Here is a 20,924-nt window from a genome sequence, read left to right as displayed (position 1 = left end):
AGGCGCTCACCAACACGCCCAGCTAATTTTTTAATTTTTTTGTAGAGATGGGCAGGGGGGATCCCACTATGTTGCCCTGGGCTCAAGCCTCAGCTTCCCAAAGTGTTGGGATTACAGGCATGAGCCACCGTGCCTGGCCTAGGCTGGAGTTTTTAACAGAGTGAGTAGAAGAGAAGAAGAAGGGTGAAGGAAGAGAGATAAAGACAGTCAAACAGGAAGATTAGGGGTGGAGGAAGGGAGGGGAGAGAAGCTCCCGGTGGAGGAAGACAACAGCGATAAAAACCCAGTGGGGGCCGGGCGAGGTAGCTCACGCCTGTAAACCTAGCACTTTGGGAGGCCGAGGCAGGAGGATCACAAGGTCAAGAGATTGAGACCATACTGGCCAACATGGTGAAACCCCGTCTCTACTAAAAATACAAAAATTAGCCAGGTGTGGTGGCAGGCGCCTGTAGTCCCAGCTACTCGGGAGGCTGAGGCAGGAGAATCACTTGAACCCGGGAGGCGGAGGTTGCAGTGAGCCGAGATCGCGGCACTGCACTCCAGCCTGGGCGACAGAGCGAGACTCCATCCCAAAACAAAAAACAAAAAAAACTCAGTGGGTGCAAGAAGATGCCTTTGGGCAGGCAGGTGGAGGGAGGAGAGGTCCTTGTCATCAGAAACTAGAGAGATGGAGAGTGTGGTCCCCTAGGAAGGGAGAGGATTGGGGAGAAGGGGTTCTGCTGGGGAGGGGGAAGGAGTGAGGAGGACCCCTGCTTCCTCCCTGGGAATTATAGAGGGGCTGGGTGACACCTCTCTCTTCTGGGCCATAAATCCTAGTGGTCACTCTGGAGGAGGCGTGATGGGAGGTGGAGAACAAGATTCTTTCTCAGCAGGTATGGTTGGGGAGGTGTCCTCTCTGGCCTTTGCCTGGGGTGACTCAGCCTCCTCCCCTCCTCCACACACATCTGCCTCCATTTCCCCATAGTCCTAGGAGATTAATCTCCACCTACTTCTACCAGGGCCCAGAGACACGGGATTTGTGAAGGAGAGCAGAAATGACATTGCTAACACCCCCGGGGAAACTTCATGCTGAGTTTCCCCCAGCCAATCAGATTCCACCCTCCCACACCTCAGCAAATTAAATGCTCTCATATCCCTCAGTCAATCAAACCCCAATCTCCTGTTTTTCATCCGATTAGACTCTGCCCTCTTCCCCCTCCCTCAACTAAACGCTGCTCTCACACCCCTCAGTCAATCAGAGTCTGCCTTAGTCAATTAAACTACTCTCTTAACTCTCACCCAATCAGACTTCCATATCCTACTTTCCAGCCAATCAGACTTTGCTTGTCTACCCACCCTACCAACTACTTCCACTTTTTGGTTCCTCGGCCAATCAGATTCTTCCCTCCCCTTCCCCCACCCCCACCCCCTGCCGCCCCCCGGCTCCCACAGCCTATCAGAAGCAACCTTGTGCCTCTGTTAATAAGAATTCCCCTTCAGGAGAAGCAGGCAGGTAGGTATCTAGGCCTGGCTCTGACACTTACCAGCTCTGTGGCCTTAGGTACACATCTTAGCGTCTCTGTGCTTTATTTTTCTCAACTGTAAAATGGGAGTGGTCCTCCTCCTTCCCTCTTAAGGTGGTCCTGAGGCTCCAACAGGGAGGTAGGTGTGAACGTGGTCTGTCCTCAGGAAAGTGTTGTGTAAATTCCCTTATTAATCTCAGCCTCCCAGATTGTTGGGATTCCAGGCTTGAGCCACCGCGCCCAGCCAGAGGTGGGTTTTAAAGAATATATAGGAGTCTGCCAGGTCAAATGAAAAGGCTTGGGAGTATTTTACACACTCACATGCTTAACTAATGGAGAATGCAAAGTAATCCCTGGGGAGAGAAAACTGGTAATATCTGGCAGAATTATATATGCGTTTATCTAATTATAGGAAAGTGAAATAAGCCAGTCACAAGGACAAATATTGTATGATTCTATTGATATGAAGTATCTACAGTAGTCAAATTCATAGAGACAGAAAGTAGAATGATGGTTGCCAGGGGCTTGGCGGGGAGTAGGGAATAGGAAGCTAATGTTTAATGGGGACAGAGTTTCAGCTGGGGAAGCCAAAAAGTTTTGGAGATGGCTGGTGGTGATGGTTGCACAACATGAATGTACTCAGTGCCCTAGAACCGTGCGCGTGAAAATGGCTAAAATGGTAAATTGTATGTTATGTGTATTTTACCACAGTAAAAAAGTAATGTGGTATTACTTCGTCTGAATGACCCAGTAACTCAAAGCTGCATGCGGTAAGGTACTATATTTATTTATTTTTTATTTTTTTATTTTTTATTTTAATTTATTAATTAATTTATTTATTTTGAGACAAAATCTCGTCCTGTCGCCCAGGCTGGAGTGCAGTGTCACGATCTTGGCTCACTGCAACCTCCCACTGCTGGGTTCAAGCGATTCCCCTGCCTCAGCCTCCAGAGTAGCTGGGATTACAGGCATGCACCACCATGCCCGGTTACTTTTTGTATTTCTAGTACAGGCGAGGTTTCATCATATTGGCCAGGCTGATCTCAAACTCCTGAGCTCAGGTGATCCACCCCCCTCGGCCTCCCAAAGTGCTGGGATTATGGGCCTGAGCCACTGTGCCTGGCCTAAGGTACTATATTTATAATGATATTTTTAAATGGGGGTGGGGGGTGGATGTAATAGGTGAAGTTTGCAATAGTAACAGATTAATATTAACGATAATATTAATAATAACAGGCCGGGCACGGTGGCTCACGCCTGTAATCCCAGCACTTTAGGAGGCCGAGGCAGGCAGATCACCAGAGGTCGGGAGTTTGAGACCAGCCTGACCAACATGCAGAAACCCCGTCTCTACTAAAAATACAAAATTAGCCAAGCATGGTGGTGCATGCCTGTAATCCCAGCTACTCGGGAGGCTGAGCAAGGAGAATCACTTGAACCTGGGAAGCGGAGGTTGTGGTGAGCCGAGATCGTGCCATTGCACTCCAGCCTGGGCAACAAAAGCGAAAACTCTGTCTCAAAAATAATAATAATAAATAATAATAGATTAAAGATAATTGTTATTATGACATTATTAATCCTGTTATTTGACGTTTTCTTTTCTTTCTTTCTTTTTTTCTTTTTTTGAGACGGAGTCTTGCTCTGTCGCCCAGGCTAGAGTGCAATGGCTCAATCTCGGCTGGCTGCAACCTCCACCTCCCAGGTTCAAGCAATTCAGCCGTCTCAGCCTCCTGAGTAGCTGGGATTACAGGTGCATGCCGCCAAGCCCCGCTAATTTTTTGTATTTTAGTAGAGATGGGGTTTCACCCTGTTGCCCAGGCTGGTCTCGAACTCCTGAGCTCAGGCAATCCACCTGCCTCAGCCTCCCAAAGTGCTAGGATTACAGGCATGAGCCACAGCACCCAGTCCTATTTCAGGTATTTTCTAATTGAACAGTGGTTCTATTAATAGTTGCAGTTATAATGCACAATCTTATTGTGAGGTGTTGTTTTTATTGTTGTAGGTCATTTTTTTTTTTTTTTTGAGACAGAGTCTCACTCTGTCACCCAGGCTGGAGTGCAGAGGCGCGATCTCAGCTCACTGCAACCTCTGCCTCCCGGGTTCACGCCATTCTCCTGCCTCAGCCTCCCGAGTATTGTAGCTATTTTTAAAGTAAATACTTTCTACACTCAAAAAAAAAGGCCCTAGAAATTAAACACTTCTGGTTACCGGCATAACCAATCAGAAAGAAAGTATTTTAGCTCAGTAATTTAATGGTACATCCCTAGTGGAATATACCAAAATGAAAAGGGACAGGGGAAAAAATGTTAAACTGTTTCCTATAACCATATCACTTAAGATACTGTTGGTGTGTTCTTCTGAGATTAATGTGTGTGTATTGTGGAATAAAGCAAATGAGTGAATGTGTTGGTGGTGGTGAGAATTTGGATTTTCAGTGTGGGAAAATAAAAATGCAGGTATCAAATTGATCAGGCTAAATAAAAGGCATTTAGTCCAAAATATGAATTGGAAGCATCAATACAAACTCATTATATATATATATATATATCTCGAGGCTCCTGAGTAGCTGGGATTACAGGTGCCCACCATCATGCCTGGCTAATTTTTGTATTTTTAGTAGAGGTGGGGTTTCACCATGTTGGCCAGGCTGGTCTCAAACTCCTGACCTCAGGTGATCCACCTGCCTCGGCCTCCCAAATTGCTGGGATTACAGGTGTGAGCCACCGCACCTGGCCCATGTTATATATATTTAAAAAAAAAAAAAAAGTAGTGGGAGACCAGGCATGGTGGCTCACACCTATAATCGCAGCACTTTGGGAGGCTGAGGTGGGCAGATCACCTGAGCTCAAGAGTTCAAGACCAGCCTGGGCAACATGGTGAAACCCTGTCTCTACAAAAGATACAAAAATTAGCTGGACATGGTGGCACACCAGTGGTCCCAGTTACTTGGGAGGCTGAGGTGGGAGGACCACTTGAGCCTGAGAGGCAGAGGTTGCAATGAGCCGAGATGGGACCACTGCACTCCAACCTGGGTGATGGAGACCCCCTCTCAAAAAGAAAAAATATGTGGGGAGCCGGCGCAGTGGCTCATGCCTGTAATCCCAGCACTTTGGGAGGCCTAGGTGGGCAGATCACGAGGTCAAGATATCAAGACCATCCTGGCCAACATGGTGAAACCTCGTCGCTAATAAAAATATGAAAATTAGCTGGGCGTGGTGATGCACACCTGTAGTCCCAGCTACTCGGGAGGCTGAGGCAGGAGAATCACTTGAACCCGGGAGGTGGAGGTTGCAGTGAGCCGAGATGGCGCCACTGCGCTCCTGCTTAGGCAACAGAGCAAGACTCCGTCTTTAAAAAAAAAAAATAGTGGGGGATTTTCTATTTGTGTCCAGTGAAAATACCTAGAAACAAAACTAACTTATTAGCCATGAGCACTTCAGCTCCTTGATTGTGGAGCTGATTCCTCATTTTCCAATCAAAGGAATAAGGGTTCCTGGGAGAAATTGCTGATCCCAGGCCTGTGGCATGAAATGAACAAGATGTTCCCACAACATCCGGTTAGGACATCTTGTTACGTCATGAAGCAAGAAAGCCACCTAGGACTCTGAGCCATGCCAAAAGAACGCAGGAGTCAACATAAAGAGACTCCCACCAGCCAAAGAAGGAAGCCAATTTGATTATCAGTAATGATAAAAACTGCAATGTATTGACATATTTCATTAGTTTAATGAGATCGTAAATCTATAAGGGAAAAAAAAATCTCAGTGTTTACTTTTTGAGGATATTAAGGGACTCAAGGCTGGGCGCTCATGTCTGTAATCCTAGCACTTTGGGAGGCCAAGGCGGGTGGATCACGAGGTCAGGAGTTCAAGACCAGACTAGCCAAGATGGTGAAACCCCATCTCTACTAAAAATACAAAAATTAGCCGAGGTGGTGCGCACCTGTAGTCCCAGCTACTCAGGAGGCTGAGGCAGAGAATTGCTTGGACCCGGAAGGCAGAGGTTGCAGTGAGCCAAGATCACGCCACTGCATGCCAGCCTGGGCGACAGAGCGAGACTCCGTCTCAAAAATAAATAAATAAATAAATAAAAATAAATAAACGGGCCAGGCGCAGTGGCTCATGTCTGTAATCCCAACACTTTGGGAGGCCGAGGCGGGTGGATCACCTGAGATCAGGAGTTCAAGACCAGCCTGGCCAACCTGGTGAAACCCCGTCTCTACTAAAAATACAAAAATTAGCCGGGTGTGGTGGCAGGCGCCTGTAATCACAGCTACTGGGGAGGCTGAGGCAGGAGAATCGCTTGAACCTGGGAGGCAGAGGTTTCAGTGAGCTGAGATCATGCCACTGCACTCCAGCTTGGGCGACAGAGCGAGAGACTCTGTCTCAAAAATAAATAAATAAATAAATAAATGGGCCAGGTGGGGTGGCTCATGCCTGTAATCCCAGCACTTTGGGAGGCTGCGGCGGGCAGATCACCTGAGGTCAGGAGTTTGAGACCAGCCTGGCCAACGTGGTGAAACCCCGTCTCTACTAAAAATACAAAAATTAGCCGGGCATGGTGGCAGGCACCTGTAATCCCAGCTACTCGGGAGGCTGAGGCAGGAGAATCGCTTGAACCTGGGAGGCAGAGGTTGCAGTGAGCTAAGATCATGCCATTGCACTCTAGCCTGGGCAACAAGAGAGAAACTCCATCTCAAATAAATAAATAAATAAATAAATAAATAAATAAACTGGAAAAGAACAAGAATCAAGTGCTCATCTTGCCTTTCCCATATGAATGGTACCACTGGGTAACCAAATGGAAGATGAGAGACTGTTTCTTTCCTTTTTTTTGAAATAGAGTCTCGCTCTGTCACCCAGGCTGCAGTGCAGTGGCGTGATCTCAGCTCACTGCAACCTCCACCCACCAGGTTCAAGCAATTCTCCTGCCTCAGCCTCCTGAGTAGCTGGGATTACAAGCATGCACCACCACACCCAGCTAATTTTTGTATTTTTAGTAGGCCATGTTGGCCAGGCTGGTCTCGAACTCCTGACCTCAGGTGATCCGCCCACCTCGGCCTCCCAAAGTGCTGGGATTACAGGCGTGAGCCACTGCACCCAGCCGAGACTGTTTCTTTCTATAGAACTGCATCAACTAATGAGCAAAATAACCAGCTAACATCATAATGACAGAATCAAATTCACACATAACAATATTAACCTTAAATGTAAATGGGCTAAATGCTCCAATTAAAAGACACAGACTGGCAAATTGGATAAAGAGTCAAGACCTATCAGTGTGCTGTATTCAGGAAACCCATCTCACCTGCAGAGACACACATAGGCTCAAAATAAAGGGATGGAGGAAGATCTACCAAGCAAATGGAAAACAAAAAAAGGCAGGGGTTGCAATCCTAGTCTCTGATAAAACAGACTTTAAACCAACAAAGATCAAAGGAAGGCCATTACATAATGGTAAAGGGATCAATTCAACAAGAAGAGCTAACTATCCTAAATATATATGCCCCCAATACAGGAGCACCCAGATTCATAAAGCAAGTCCTTAGAGACCTAAAAAGAGACTTAGACTCCCACACAATAATAATGGAAGACTTTAACACCCCACTGTCAACATTAGACAGATCAACGAGACAGAAAGTTAACAAGGATATCCAGGAATTGAACTCAGCTCTGCACCAAGCAGACCTAATAGACATCTACAGAACTCTCCACCCCGAGGCTGGGCGCAGTGGCTCATGTCTGTAATCCCAGCACTTTGGGAGGCCGAGGCGGGTGGATCACAAGGTCAGGAGTTCAAGACCAGCCTGGCCAAGATGGTGAAACCCCGTCTCTACTAAAAATACAAAAAAATTAGCCGGGAGTGGTGGTGGGCACCTGTAATCCCAGCCACTCGGAAGGCTGAGGCAGAGAATTGCTTGAACCTGGGAGGCGGAGGTTGCAGTGAGCCAAGATCGTGCCTCTACACTCCAGCCTGGGCCACAGAGTGAGACTCGTCTCAAAAAAAGAAAAAAAAAAGAAAAGAAAGAAAGAACTCTCCACCCCGAATCAACAGAATATACATTCTTTTCAGCACCACACCACACCTATTCCAAAATTGACCACATACTTGGAAGTAAAGCTCTCCTCAACAAAAGTAAAAGAACAGAAATTATAACAAACTGTCTCTCAGACCACAGTGCAATCAAACTAGAACTCAAGATTAAGAAACTCACTCAAAACCGCTCAACTACATGGAAACTGAACAACCTGCTCCTGAATTACTACTGGGTACATAGCGAAATGAAGACAGAAATAAAGATGTTCTTTGAAACCAACGAGAACAAAGACACAACATAGCAGAATCTCTTGGGACACATTCAAAGAAGTGTGTAGAGGGAAATTTATAGCACTAAATGCCCACAAGAGAAAGCAGGAAAGATCTAAAATTGACACCCTAACATCACAATTAAAAGAACTAGAGAAGCAAGAGCAAACACATTCAAAAGCTAGCAGAAGGCAAGAAATAACTAAGATCAGAGCAGAACTGAAGGAAATAGAGACACAAAAAACCCTTCAAAAAGTCAATGAATCCAGGAGCTGGTTTTTTGAAAAGATCAACAAAATTGATAGACCACCAGCAAGACTAATAAAGAAGAAAAGAGAGAGGAATCAAATAGATGCAATAAAAAATGATAAAGGGGATATCACCACCAATCCCACAGAAATACAAACTACCATCAGAGAATACTATAAACACCTCTATGCAAATAAACTAGAAAATCTAGAAGAAATGGATAAATTCCTCGACACACACACCCTCCCAAGACTAAACCAGGAAGAAGTTGAATCTCTCAATAGACCAATAACAGGCTCTGAAATTGAGGCAATAATTAATAGCTTACCAACCAAAAAAAGTCCAGGACCAGATGGATTCACAGCCGAATTCTACCAGAGGTACAAGGAGGAGCTGGTACCATTCCTTCTGAAACTATTCCAATCAATAGAAAAAGAGGGAATCCTCTCTAACTCATTTTATGAGACCAGCATCATCCTGATACAAAAGCCTGGCAGAGACACAACAAAAAAAGAGAATTTTAGACCAATATCCTTGATGAACATTGATGCAAAAATCCTCAATAAAATACTGGCAAACCGAATCCAGCAGCATATCAAAAAGCTTATCCACCATGATCAAGTGGGCTTCATCCCTGGGATGCAAGGCTGGTTCAACATACAAAAATTAATAAATGTAATCCAACATATAAACAGAACCAAAGACCAAAACCACATGATTATCTCAATAGATGCAGAAAAGGCCTTTGACAAAATTCAACAACCCTTCATGCTAAAAACTCTCAATAAATTAGGTATTGATGGGACGTATCTCAAAATAATAAGAGCTATCTATGACAAACCCACAACCAATATCATACTGAATGGACAAAAACTGGAAGCATTCCCTTTGAAAACTGGCACAAGACAGGGATACCCTCTCTCACCACTCCTATTCAACAAAATGTTGGAAGTTCTGGCCAGGGCAATCAGGCAGAAGAAGGAAATAAATTGTATTAGATTAGGAAAAGAGGAAGTCAAATTGTCCCTGTTTGCAGATGACATGATTGTATATCTAGAAAACCCCATCGTCTCAGCCCAAAATCTCCTTAAGCTGATAGGCAACTTCAGCAAAGTCTTAGGATACAAAATCAATGTGCAAAAATCACAAGCATTCTTATACACCAATAACAGACAAACAGAGAGCCAAATCATGAGTGAACTCCCATTCACAATTGCTTCAAAGAGAGTAAAATATCTAGGAATCCAACTTACAAGGGATGTGAAGGACCTCTTCAAGGAGAACTACAAACCACTGCTCAATGAAATAAAAGAGGATACAAACAAATGGAAGAACATTCCATGCTCATGGGTAGGAAGAATCAATATCGTGAAAATGGCCATACTGCCCAAGGTAATTTACAGATTCAATGCCATCCCCATCAAGCTACCAATGACTTTCTTCACAGAATTGGAAAAAACTACTTTAAAGTTCATGTAGAACCAAAAAAGAGCCCGCATTGCCAAGTCAATCCTAAGCCAAAAGAACAAAGCTGGAGGCATCATGCTACCTGACTTCAAACTATACTACAAGGCTACAGTAACCAAAACAGCATGGTACTGGTACCAAAACAGAGATATAGACCAATGGAACAGAACAGAGCCCTCAGAAATAATGCTGCATATCTACAACTATCTGATCTTTGACAAACCTGACAAAAACAAGAAATGGGGAAAGGATTCCCTGTTTAATAAATGGTGCTGGGAAAACTGCCTAGCCATATGTAGAAAGCTGAAACTGGATCCCTTCCTTACACCTTATACAAAAATTAATTCAAGATGGATTAAAGACTTAAATGTTAGACCTAAAACCGTAAAAACCCTAGAAGAAAACCTAGGCAATACCATTCAGGACATAGGCATGGGCAAGGACTTCATGTCTAAAACAACAAAAGCAATGGCAACAAAAGCCAAAATTGACAAATGGGATCTAATGAAACTAAAGAGCTTCTGCACAGCAAAAGAAACTACCATCAGAGTCAACAGGCAACCTACAGAATGGGAGATATTTTTTGCAATCTACTCATCTGACAAAGGGCTAATACCCAGAATCTACAATGAACTCAAACAAATTTACAAGAAAAAAACAAACAACCCCATCAAAAAGTGGGTGAAGGATATGAACAGACACTTCTCAAAAGAAGACATTTATGCAGCCAAAAGACACATGAAAAAATGCTCATCATCACTGGCCATCAGAGAAATGCAAATCAAAACCACAATGAGATACCATCTCACACCAGTTAGAATGGCAATCATTCAAAAGTCAGAAAACAACAGGTGCTGGAGAGGATGTGGAGAAACAGGAACACTTTTACACTGTTGGTGGGACTGTAAAGTAGTTCAACCATTGTGGAAGCCAGTGTGGCGATTCCTCAGGGATCTAGAACTAGAAATACCATTTGACCCAGCCATCCCATTACTGGGTATATACCCAAAGGATTATCAATCATGCTGCTATAAAGACACATGCACATGTATGCTTATTGTGGCACTATTCACAATAGCAAAGACTTGGAACCAACCCAAATGTCCAACAATGATAGACTGGATTAAGAAAATGTGGCATATATACACCATGGAATACTATGCAGCCATAAAAAATGATGAGTTCATGTCCTTTGTACGGACATGGGTGAAGCTGGAAACCATCATTCTCAGCAAACCATCGCAAGGACAAAGAAACAAACACCACATGTTCTCACTCATAGGTGGGAATTGAACAGTGAGAACACATGGACACAGGAATGGGAACATCACACACTGGGGACTGTTGTGGGGTCGGGGGAGGGGGAAGGGATAGCATTAGGAGATATACCTAATGCTTAATAACGAGTTAATGGGTGCAGCACACCAGCATGGCACATGTATACATATGTAACAAACCTGCATGTTGTGCTCATGTACCCTAAAACTTAAAGTATAATAATAATAATAAAAAGAAGTATTTCAGCTAATACATGAAGGAGGAATATTATCACTCAAATGTCATTATGTTATTCCTACTAATGAATTAATAGATCCTGGCAATGATCGTCAACAGCAGATAATATCACAAAAGAGAGACAATGGGTGGAGTATAGAAGAAACAAGATGAATTGTGATTTGAAGATGTCAATTCAGTGATCGGTATGCGTAGGGGTTTTTAACAATTCTCTCTACTTTTGAATATGTTTGGGATTTTCTATAGAAGATATGTTTAAAGCCCTTTGCCCTGTGTCATTCTCTGAAGCAGGGTGATGACAGCTAAGAGCCCATGGGTGCTCTGTAAATATTCCACCGGGAAGCGCTAACATATGGCCCCATCCCCCCACACTCAGTCTTGGCTCCTCGCATACTGGCAAGAGCTAAGCTCACCATATCTCTACAGTATCCCACATCGCGAATTACTAAACTCCGTCCTCCCCAGTTCCAGGACCAGTTGCCTGAGAGATTAAATCTCACCTCTGATGTCCCAGAAAGATGCAATTGAAGTCAACTTCTGCCCACTGGGAATGGCAGAAAAGCCCCAGCTGGGGGCCGCACGGTCGCTGGCTCACGTCATGACTTGAGTCTCTTTTTAGTGAATTGGGCTCGACTGATTTGGGGGCTGGCTGACCTTGGCTTTCATGATTTGGCTGTGGTTCCAGATCGGCTCCAGGCCCAGCCCTAAGGCCCAGCTGGCTACTGGAAGACCAGGGGCCAGCAGGGAAGCCTTGGGCTTGGACAGGTGCCCCAGATGGAGAAATAATGCATGACTATGAGTCTGGACTCCTCTAGGAGATGGAAATCCAGCCATGATAATAATTAAATGGATTTTTCCCATGGGCTGGGCTGAACATTTGCTGGGGAGGCTGGGGCAGGCGGGTGGGACAACAGGAACCCAGGACATCACCATCCTCTACTCCCTACTCATCAAGTGCATTCCATGTGTTTTTGTGTGTGTGTGGGTGGGTTTTTTGTTGTTTTTGCTGTTGTTGTTTAATTTTGAGACAGAGTTTCACTCTTGTTGCCCAGGCTGGAATGCAGTGGAGTAATCTCGGCTCACTGCAACTTCTGCCTCCCAGGTTCAAGCAATTCTCCTGCCTCAGACTCCTGAGTAGCTGGGATTATACGCACACACCACCACGCCTGGCTAATTTTTGTATTTTTAGTAGAGACGAGGTTTCACTATGTTGGCCAGGGTGGTCTCGAACTCCTGGTCTCAGGTGATCCGCCCACTCCAGCCTCCCAAAGTGTTGGGATTACAGGCTTGAGCCACCACACTCAGCCATGCTAGGCACCGTTTTAAGCACTTTATACAAGTATCAACTCATTTAACCCTAACAGTCACCCTTTGCAGTTGGTACTATTCTTCCATTTTAGAGATGGACAAAATGAAGACTAGAGATAAAGCCACCTTCTCCAGCCAGTAAGCAGCAGCATAGGCATTTGAATGCAGGTGGGCTGGTTCGGCAGGGGTCAGCAAAGTTTGTATTAAAAGGCCAGATAGGCCGGGCACGGTGGCTCATGCCTGTAATCCCAGCACTTTGGGAGGCCAAGGCGGGCGGATCACGAGGTCAGGAGATTGAGAACATCCTGGCTAACACGGTGAAACCCCATCTCTACTAAAAAAAATACAAAATTAGCTGGGCATGGTGGCGGGCGCCTGTGGTCCCAGCTACTCAGGAGGCTGAGGCAGGAGAATGGCGTGAACCCGGGAGGCAGAGTTTGCAGTGAGCTGAGATCACGCCACTGCACTCCAGCCTGGGTGACAGAGCAAGACTCCATCTCAAAATAAATAAATAAATAGATACATAAAATTAAAAAAATAAAAGGCCAGATAGTAAAATTTATTTAAAAAAAAAAAAGCCAGGCACGGTGGCTCATGCCTGTAATCCTAACACTTTGGGAGGCTGAGGCGGGTGGATCACGAGGTCAGGAGATAAAGACCATTCTGGCCAACATGGTGAAACCCCGTCTCTACTAAAAAAACAAAAAAAACAAAACAAAACAAAAAAAACATTAGCCGGGCATGGTAGCACATGCCTGTAGTCCCAGCTACTCGGGAGACTGAGACAGGAGAATCGCTTGAACCCAGGAGGTGAGGTTGTGGTGAGCCGAGATCGTGCCACTGCATTCCAGCCTAGGTGACACAGTGAGACTCCGTCTCAAAAAAAAAATTAAAAAAAAGAGCCAGGCTGAGGCAGGGCAGGAGAATCGCTTGAACCTGAGAGGCAGAGGTTGCAGAGAGCCGAGATCACACCACCGCACTCCAGCCTGGACGACAGAGTGAGATTCCATCTCAAAAAAAAAAAAAAAAAGCCCAGATAGTAAATAAATATGTTTTGCTTTGTGACTCAGCTGTTATAGCAGGAAAACAGCCACCATAGCTATGTAAATGAATGGAAGGGAATGTGTTCCAATAAACATTCAATCACCTAAACAATTTGTGATCCTTTCATACAATGGAATACTGTGCAGCCCTGAAAAGGAATGAAGCACTGATCCAGGCTATAACGATGAAGCTTGAAAACATGATGCTAAGTGAAAAAAAAAGACAAGCACAAAAGGCCGTAGTGTGAGATTCCATTGATCTGAAATGTCCAGAACAGGCGAATCTATAGAGACAGAAAGCAGATTTGTGGTTGCCAGGGGCTGTGGGAGGGGGAATGAGGAGTGACTGCTGATGGGGACAAGGCCAGATAGTCAATAGTTTCTGCTTTGTGACTCAGCCATTATAGCAGGAAAACAGCCATAGAAATGTAAATGAATGGAAGGAAGTGTGTTCCAGTAAACATTCAATCACCTAAACAAATCGTGATCATTTCCCACAATGGAATATTATGCAGCCCTGAAAAGGAATGAAGCACTGATCCAGGCTATGATGATGAACCTTGAAAACATGATGCTGAGTTAAAAAAAAAAAAAAAAAAGACAGACACAAAAGGCCATAGTGTGACATTCCATTGATCTGAAATGTCCAGAATAGGTGAATCCATAGAGACAGAAAGCAGGTTTGTGGTTGCCAGGGGCAGGGGAAGGGTGAATGAGGAATGACTGCTGATGAGGACAGGGTTTTCTTTTAGGGGTATGCAAATTCTTTAGAACTAGGTAGAGGTGACAACTGCACAACACTGTAAATATGCTAAGTGCCTCTAAACCGCACACTTTAAAATGGTTAATTTTGGCCAGGTGTGATGGCTCACACTTGTAATCCCAGCACTTTGGGAGGCCAAGGTGGGAGGATCACTTGAGCCCAAGAGTTCAAGACCAGTCCAAGCAACAAAGCAAGACCCCATCTCTTCAAAAAATCAAAAAATTAGCTGGATGTGGTGACACACATCTGTAGTCCCAGCTACTTGGGAGGCTGGGGGCGGGGATCCCTTCAGCCCCAGAGGTCGAGGCTGCAGTGAGCCATGATCCCGCCACTGCCCTCCAGCCTGAGCAACAGAGTGAGACTCGGTCTCAAAAAATAAATAAATAATAAAATGGTGAATTTTGTGTTAGGTGAATTTCACCTCAAAAAACAGTTTTACAAAAACAGACATCCAGCTCATAAGCTGAGGTTCTCTGACTTCTGCTGTATAACATTGCTTAACAAATCCCAGTGATAAAAAAAAAAAAAGGAAAAAAAAATAACCACAGGCACAGGCACATAAAACCTTAGCTCAGAGCCCCACACACAGCACTTTTATTAGTACTGTCAGAGGCCTGTGAACCAGAGCAACTCCATCTTGAACAGGAGCTGGGTGAAATAAGGCTGAAACCTACTGGGCTGTATACCCAGTTAAGGCATTCTAAGTCACAGGATGAGATAGGACATTGGCACAAGATACAGGTCATAAAGACCTTGCTAATAAAACAGATCGCAGTAAAGAAGGCTGCATGGCCAGACGCAGTGGCTTATGCCTGCAGTCCCAGCACTTTGGGAGGCTGAGGTGGGCAGATCACCTGAGGTCAGGAGTTCGAGACCAGCCTAGCCAACATGGTGAAACATTGTCTCTACCAAAAATACAAGAATTAGCTGGATGTGGTGGCGGACGCCTGTAATTCCAGCTACTCGGGAGGCTGAGGCAGGAGAATCACTTGAACCCCGGAGTGGAGGTTGCAGTGAGCCAAGATTGCGCCACTGCACTCCAGCCTGGGCGACAAAAGTGAAACTCCTCCAAAAAAAAAAAAAAAAAAAAAAAGCAGCAGCAGCCAGCCCAACCCATCAAAACCAAGATGGCGACAAGAGTGACCTCTGGTCATCCTCACTGCTATACTCCCCCAGCGCCATGACAGTTTGCAAATGCCATGGCAATGATAGGAAGTTATCCTATATGGTCTTAAAAGAGGAGGCATGAATAATCCACCCCTTGTTTAACCTATAATCAAGAAATAACCATAAAAATAGGCAACCAGGCTGGGCGCGGTGGCTCACGCCTGTAATCCCAGCACTTTGGGAGGCCGAGGCGGAAGGATCACCTGAGGTCAGGAGTTTGACACCAGCCTGGCCAACATGGTGAATCCCTATCTCTACTAAAAATACAAAAAATTAGGCCAGGCACGGTGGCTCACGCCTGTAATCCCAGCACTTTGGGAGGCCGAGTCGAGTGGATCACGAGGTCAGGAGATCGAGACCATCCTGGCTAACACGGTGAAACCCTGTCTTTACTAAAAAAAAAAAAAAAAAAAAAAAAAAATTAGCTGGGTGTAGTGGTGGGCGCCTGTAGTCCGAGCTACTCGGGAGGCTGAGGCAGGAGCATGGCGTGAACCAGGGAGGCTGAGCTTGCAGTGAGTGGAGATGGCGCCACTGCACTCCAGCCTGGACGACAGAGCGAGACTCCGTCTCAAAAAAAAAAAAAAAAAATAGCCGGGTGTGGTGGCACATGCCTGTAATCCCAGCTACTCAGGAGGCTGAGGCAGGAGAATCACTTGAACCCAGGAGGCAGAGGTTGCAGTGAGCCGAGATCATGCCATTGCACTTCAGCTTGGTCAACAGAGCAAAACTCCGTCTGAAAAAAAAAAGGCAGCCAGCAGCTATCAGGGCTGCTCTGCCTATGGAGCAGTCATTCTTTATTCCTTCACTTTCCTAATAAACTTGCTTTCACTTTACTCTGTGGACTCACCCTGAATTCCTTCTTGCGCGAGATCCAAGAACCCTCTCTTGGGGTCTGGATCGGGACCCCATTCCTGTAACAGTAGTAGCGAGCGGGGTCTTCATTATTAGCATCATTAGTGCCACCATAGTAAATGCTGTTGACTCTGACGTTGAGCCCAAGCCCAGCCCTGCCCCAGGTTCCTTCTCCTCTGGCCTCATCCCAGCCTCACTTAAGATCCAGGGCCAGAGGCTCTGCCTATCTGTGCCAATGCTACAACCCATGAGAACCGGCCCTGTTCCATAATCAGTGGCTACTCTTGTGACCCCTCTAGTCTCTCTGCAGCCTGGAGGGGCCTTGGTTTTTTTTTTTTTTTTTTTTTTTTTTTTTTTTTTTGAGACAGAGTTTTGCTTTTGTTGCCCAGCCTGGAGTGCAATGGTGCGATCTCGGCTCACCGCAACCTCCGCCTCCCAGGTTCAAGCGATTCTCCTGTCTCAGCCTCCTGAGTAGCTGGGATTACAGGTGCATGCCACCACACCCGGCTAATTTTTGTATTTTTAGTAGAGATGGGGTTTCATCATATTGGTCAGGCTGGTCTCGAACTCCTGACCTCAGGTGATCTGCCCACCTTGGCCTTCCAAAGTGCTGGGATTACAGGCGTGAGCCACCGCGCCCGGCCAAGGGGCCTTGATTTATCCTGACAAGTGGGCCTTCTGAGGTTGAAGGAAACCTGGGGTAGAGGTGATTCATTGTGGGATTTCCAGCCTTCCTTCTGCCTCCCAGGCCCAGCCCAGCCCTGATGCGTTGGTGTGTGAGTGCCTGAATGTGGGTGTACATGTGTGTGTTTCAGATCCTGACCCCAAACTGGCCCCACATCATTCATCAGGCTTTTTGTGCATTTAGCAATCCCTCCCTGACACTCACTTGGTCTTGAGTCTGTGCTGGGCACTTCTGGACACCCCCAAAAAACTCAGCATCTCCTAGATTTGGGGAGACAAAACTGGACAAAGAACCTTCCAGCACTGTAAGCACAGCCTAGGTTGAAGGGAGGAACAGCAGGTCAGGGAGCTGGGAGGGAGTAAGGGGAGCAAGGGGTAACCACAGAGGCTCCCTGGAGGAAGGGTCCTGCCCCAGAAGGTCACAAATCCTACATAGACCCTAAGGAAACATCCTGCCATCCATGACATGCCCCTGGCTTAAAACAAGGCAGTCTCTGCCCCAACTCCAAGCTTTAAAGGGAAATCAGGTGGGGTGCAGTGGCTCACGCCTGTCATCCCAACACTTTGGGAGGCCAAGGCAGGTGGATTACCTGGGGTCATGAGTTCAAGACCAGTTTAGCCAATGTGGTAAAACTCCATCTCCACTAAAAATAGAAAAATTAGCTAGCCTTGGTGGTGCATGACTGTAGTCCCAGCTACTCTGGAGGCTGAGGCGAGAGAATCACCTGAACCTGGGAAAAAAGAAGAGTTACTAAGAAAATCGTATGGAAGAGGAAGTATGTTTACTATTCATTAAGTAGAAGTGTGTCATCATAAAAGTCTTCATCTTCATCGTCTTCATGTTGAATAGGCTGAGGGGGAGGAAGGGAAGGGGTTGGTCTTGCTGTCTGAGGGGTGGCAGAGGCGGAAGAGGTGGAGGAGGTGGAAGGGGAGAGAGGAGAGGCAGACACACTCCATGTAATTTATTGAAAAAAATCCACGTGCCAGGTGCAGTGGCTCACGCCTGTAATCCCAGCACTTTGGGAGGCTGAGGTGGGTGGATCACTTGAGGTCAGGAGTTTGAGATCAGCCTGCCCAACATGGTGAAACCCCATCTCTACTAAAAATACAAAAATTATCCGGGCATAGTGGCAGGTACCTGTAATCCCAGCTACTCAGGAGGCTGAGGCAGGAGAATCGCTTGAACCCAGGAGATGGAGGCTGCGGTGAGCTGAGATTATGCCACTGTACTCCAGCCTGGGGGACAGAATGAGACTCTGCCAGAAAGAAAGAGAAAAAGAGAAAGAAAGAGAAAGAAAGAAAGAAAGAAAGAAAGAAAGAAAGAAAGAAAGAAAGAAAGAAAGAAAGGAAGGAAGGAAGAAAGAAGGAAAGAAAGAAAGAAAGGAGGGAGGGAGGAAGGGGGGAGGGAGGGAAGGAAGGAAGGAAGGAGAAGGGAAGGAAGGAGAAAGGAAGGAAGGAGAAGGAAAGGAAGGAAGAAAATATGGAAGAGGAAGTATATTTACTATTCATTAAGTAGAGAATCATCATAAAGGTCTTCATCCTCACCATCTTCATGTTGAGTAGGCTGAGGAGGAGGAAGAGGAGGGGTCTTGCTGTCTCAGGGGTGGCAGAGGTGGAAGAGGAGGAAGGGGAGAGAGGAGAGGCAGGCACAGTCCATGTAATTTTTATTGAAACAAATCTAGGTATAAGTTGACCCTCACAGGTCAAACCCATGTTGTTCAAGGGTCAACTGTACTCCGTATGACACTCTAATGGTGGACATATGTCATTATACATTTGTCCAAACCCATAGAATGTACACCACCAAGAGCAAACCCTAATGGAAATGATGAACTTTGGGTGATAATGGTGTGTCAGTGAAGGTTCATCGATTGTAACAGATATACCATTCTGGTGCTGGATAGTGATAATACGAGAGTCTGTGCATGTGTCAAGGCAGGGAATAGAACTCTCTGTAACTTCTGCTCAATTTTGCCACGAACCTAAAACTGCTCTAGGCCAGGCATGGTGGCTCACGCCTGTAATCCCAGCACTTTGGGAGGCTAAGGCAGGAGGATCCCTTGAGTCCAGGAGATTGAGACCAGCCTGGCCAACATAGCGAGACCCTCATCTCTATAAAAAATTAAAAATAGAGGCCGATGCGGGTGGATCACCTGAGGTCAGGAGTTCAAGACCAGCCTGGCCAACATGGTGAAACTACATCTGTACTAAAAGTACAAAAATCAGCCGGGAGTGGTGACGGGCACCTGTAATCCCAGCTACTCGGGAGGCTAAGGCAGGAGAATAGCTTGAACCTGGGAGGCAGAGGCTGCAGTGAGCCGAGATTGTGCCACTACACTGCAGCCTGGGCAACAGAGCGAGACTCTGTCTCAAAAAAAAAAAAAAAAAGCCTGTAATCCCAGCACTTTGAGAGGCCAAGACGGGTGGATCACCCGAGGTTGGGAGTTTGAGACCAGCCTGGCCAACATGCTGAAATCCCGTCTCTACTAAAAATACAAAAATTAACTGGAAGTGGTGGATGGGCACCTGTAATCTCAGCTCCTTGGGAGGCCGAGGCGGGAGAATCACTTGAACCTGGGAGGCAGGGCTGCAGTAAGCCAAGATTGCACCACTGCACTCCAGCCTGGGTGACAGAGGGAGACCCTGCCTCAAAAAATAATAATAATAAAATAAAAAATAAAGCTGGGTGCAGTGGCTCACGCCTGTAATCCTAGCACTTCGGGAGGCCGAGGCAGGAGGATTGCTTGAGGCCAAGAGTTTAAGACCAACCTGGCCAGCATAGCAAGGCTCCATCTGTTAAAATAATAATAATAATAAAACTGTTCTAAAAAAGTCTTAAAATTATTTATCGGCCGGGCATGGTGGCTCACGCTTGTAATCCCAGCAATTTGGTAGGCCAAGTTGGGTGGATCACCTGAGTCAGGGGTTCAAGACCAGCCTGGCCTACATGGCAAAACCCCGTCTCTACTAAAAATACAAAAATTAGCCAGGCATGGTGGCGCATGCCTGTAATCTGAGCTACTTGGTAGGCTGAGGCAGGGAGGCAGGAGAATTGCTTGAATCTGGGAGGTGGAGGTTGTAGTGAGCTGAGATCGTGCCATTGCACTCCAGCCTGGGTGACAGAGCGAGACTCTGTCTCAAAAAAAAAAAAAAAAATTATTGGTGACTTAGATTTTCAACACTGCCTTAAATTTTGCGGCAAAGAGGATGCCTCAACCTAGTCCCTGCCTCAGCCCACAACCTTCACATGGTTCTCCCAGGCAAAGCTCCTATCCCCCAATCCTGGGAAACGAGCTTGGAGGAGGACACTGTCTCTTACTCCCATGGGAAGTGTCCCCCATTCACTCTATCACTTAGCACCCTACATCCTGAGCTTCCACTATGTGCCCAGCTTTTTTCTGGGAGGTCCCCAGAAAGAGGACACCTGAGGAGGCCCCAGGGGTGGCCCCCAGGGGAATCCCAGGCCTGGCTCAGGCTGGACATTCCCAGGCCCGCCCTGGCTGATTCTCCAGCCGGTGGGTCTCCTGGAAACTCCCCGGGCTGGTTTTGAGGTGGGAGCCCCATAGGGAAGCAATTTACATACACAACAGCCCAGTCATGTCAACCTGCCCCATCTGATGCCAGAATAAAGGGGAGATGGGCCCATTCTGCAGGTCTCAGTCACGGGCACCCGGAGAAGAGGAAGGACATTTCACTGTCAGCCCAGGTGAGTCCAGAAGCCAGCTCCTGGGACAATGCCAGGGTCCTGAACACTCAAGCTCAACCCCTGCTCTCAGCTACTGCTGGTGGCTTGAAATCAAGGGCTGGAACTGGATGAGAGGTGACAGCCCCTGGTCCCCATGGGCTCAGAGCAGGCCTCAGCAAACACTGTCCTCAGCCCCTGCACCCATGCTCTGCCTGAGCCTGAAGTGTTGGTTGCAAAAAAAAGCAGGAGGCAGTGCCAACTTCAGGCCTCAGCAAACACTGTCCTCAGCCCCCACACTGATGCTGTGCCTGAGCCTGAAGTGTTGGTTGCAAAAAAAAGCAGAAGGCAGTGCCAACTTCAGACCTCTGCTTCTCTCCTCTCCC

The sequence above is a fragment of the Gorilla gorilla genome, chromosome 20, assembly GCF_029281585.2.
Source record: "Gorilla gorilla gorilla isolate KB3781 chromosome 20, NHGRI_mGorGor1-v2.1_pri, whole genome shotgun sequence".
Taxonomy (NCBI): Eukaryota; Metazoa; Chordata; class Mammalia; order Primates; family Hominidae; genus Gorilla; species Gorilla gorilla.
The sequence above is the reverse complement of the archived record's forward strand: the minus strand, read 5'-3'. Positions refer to the sequence as shown.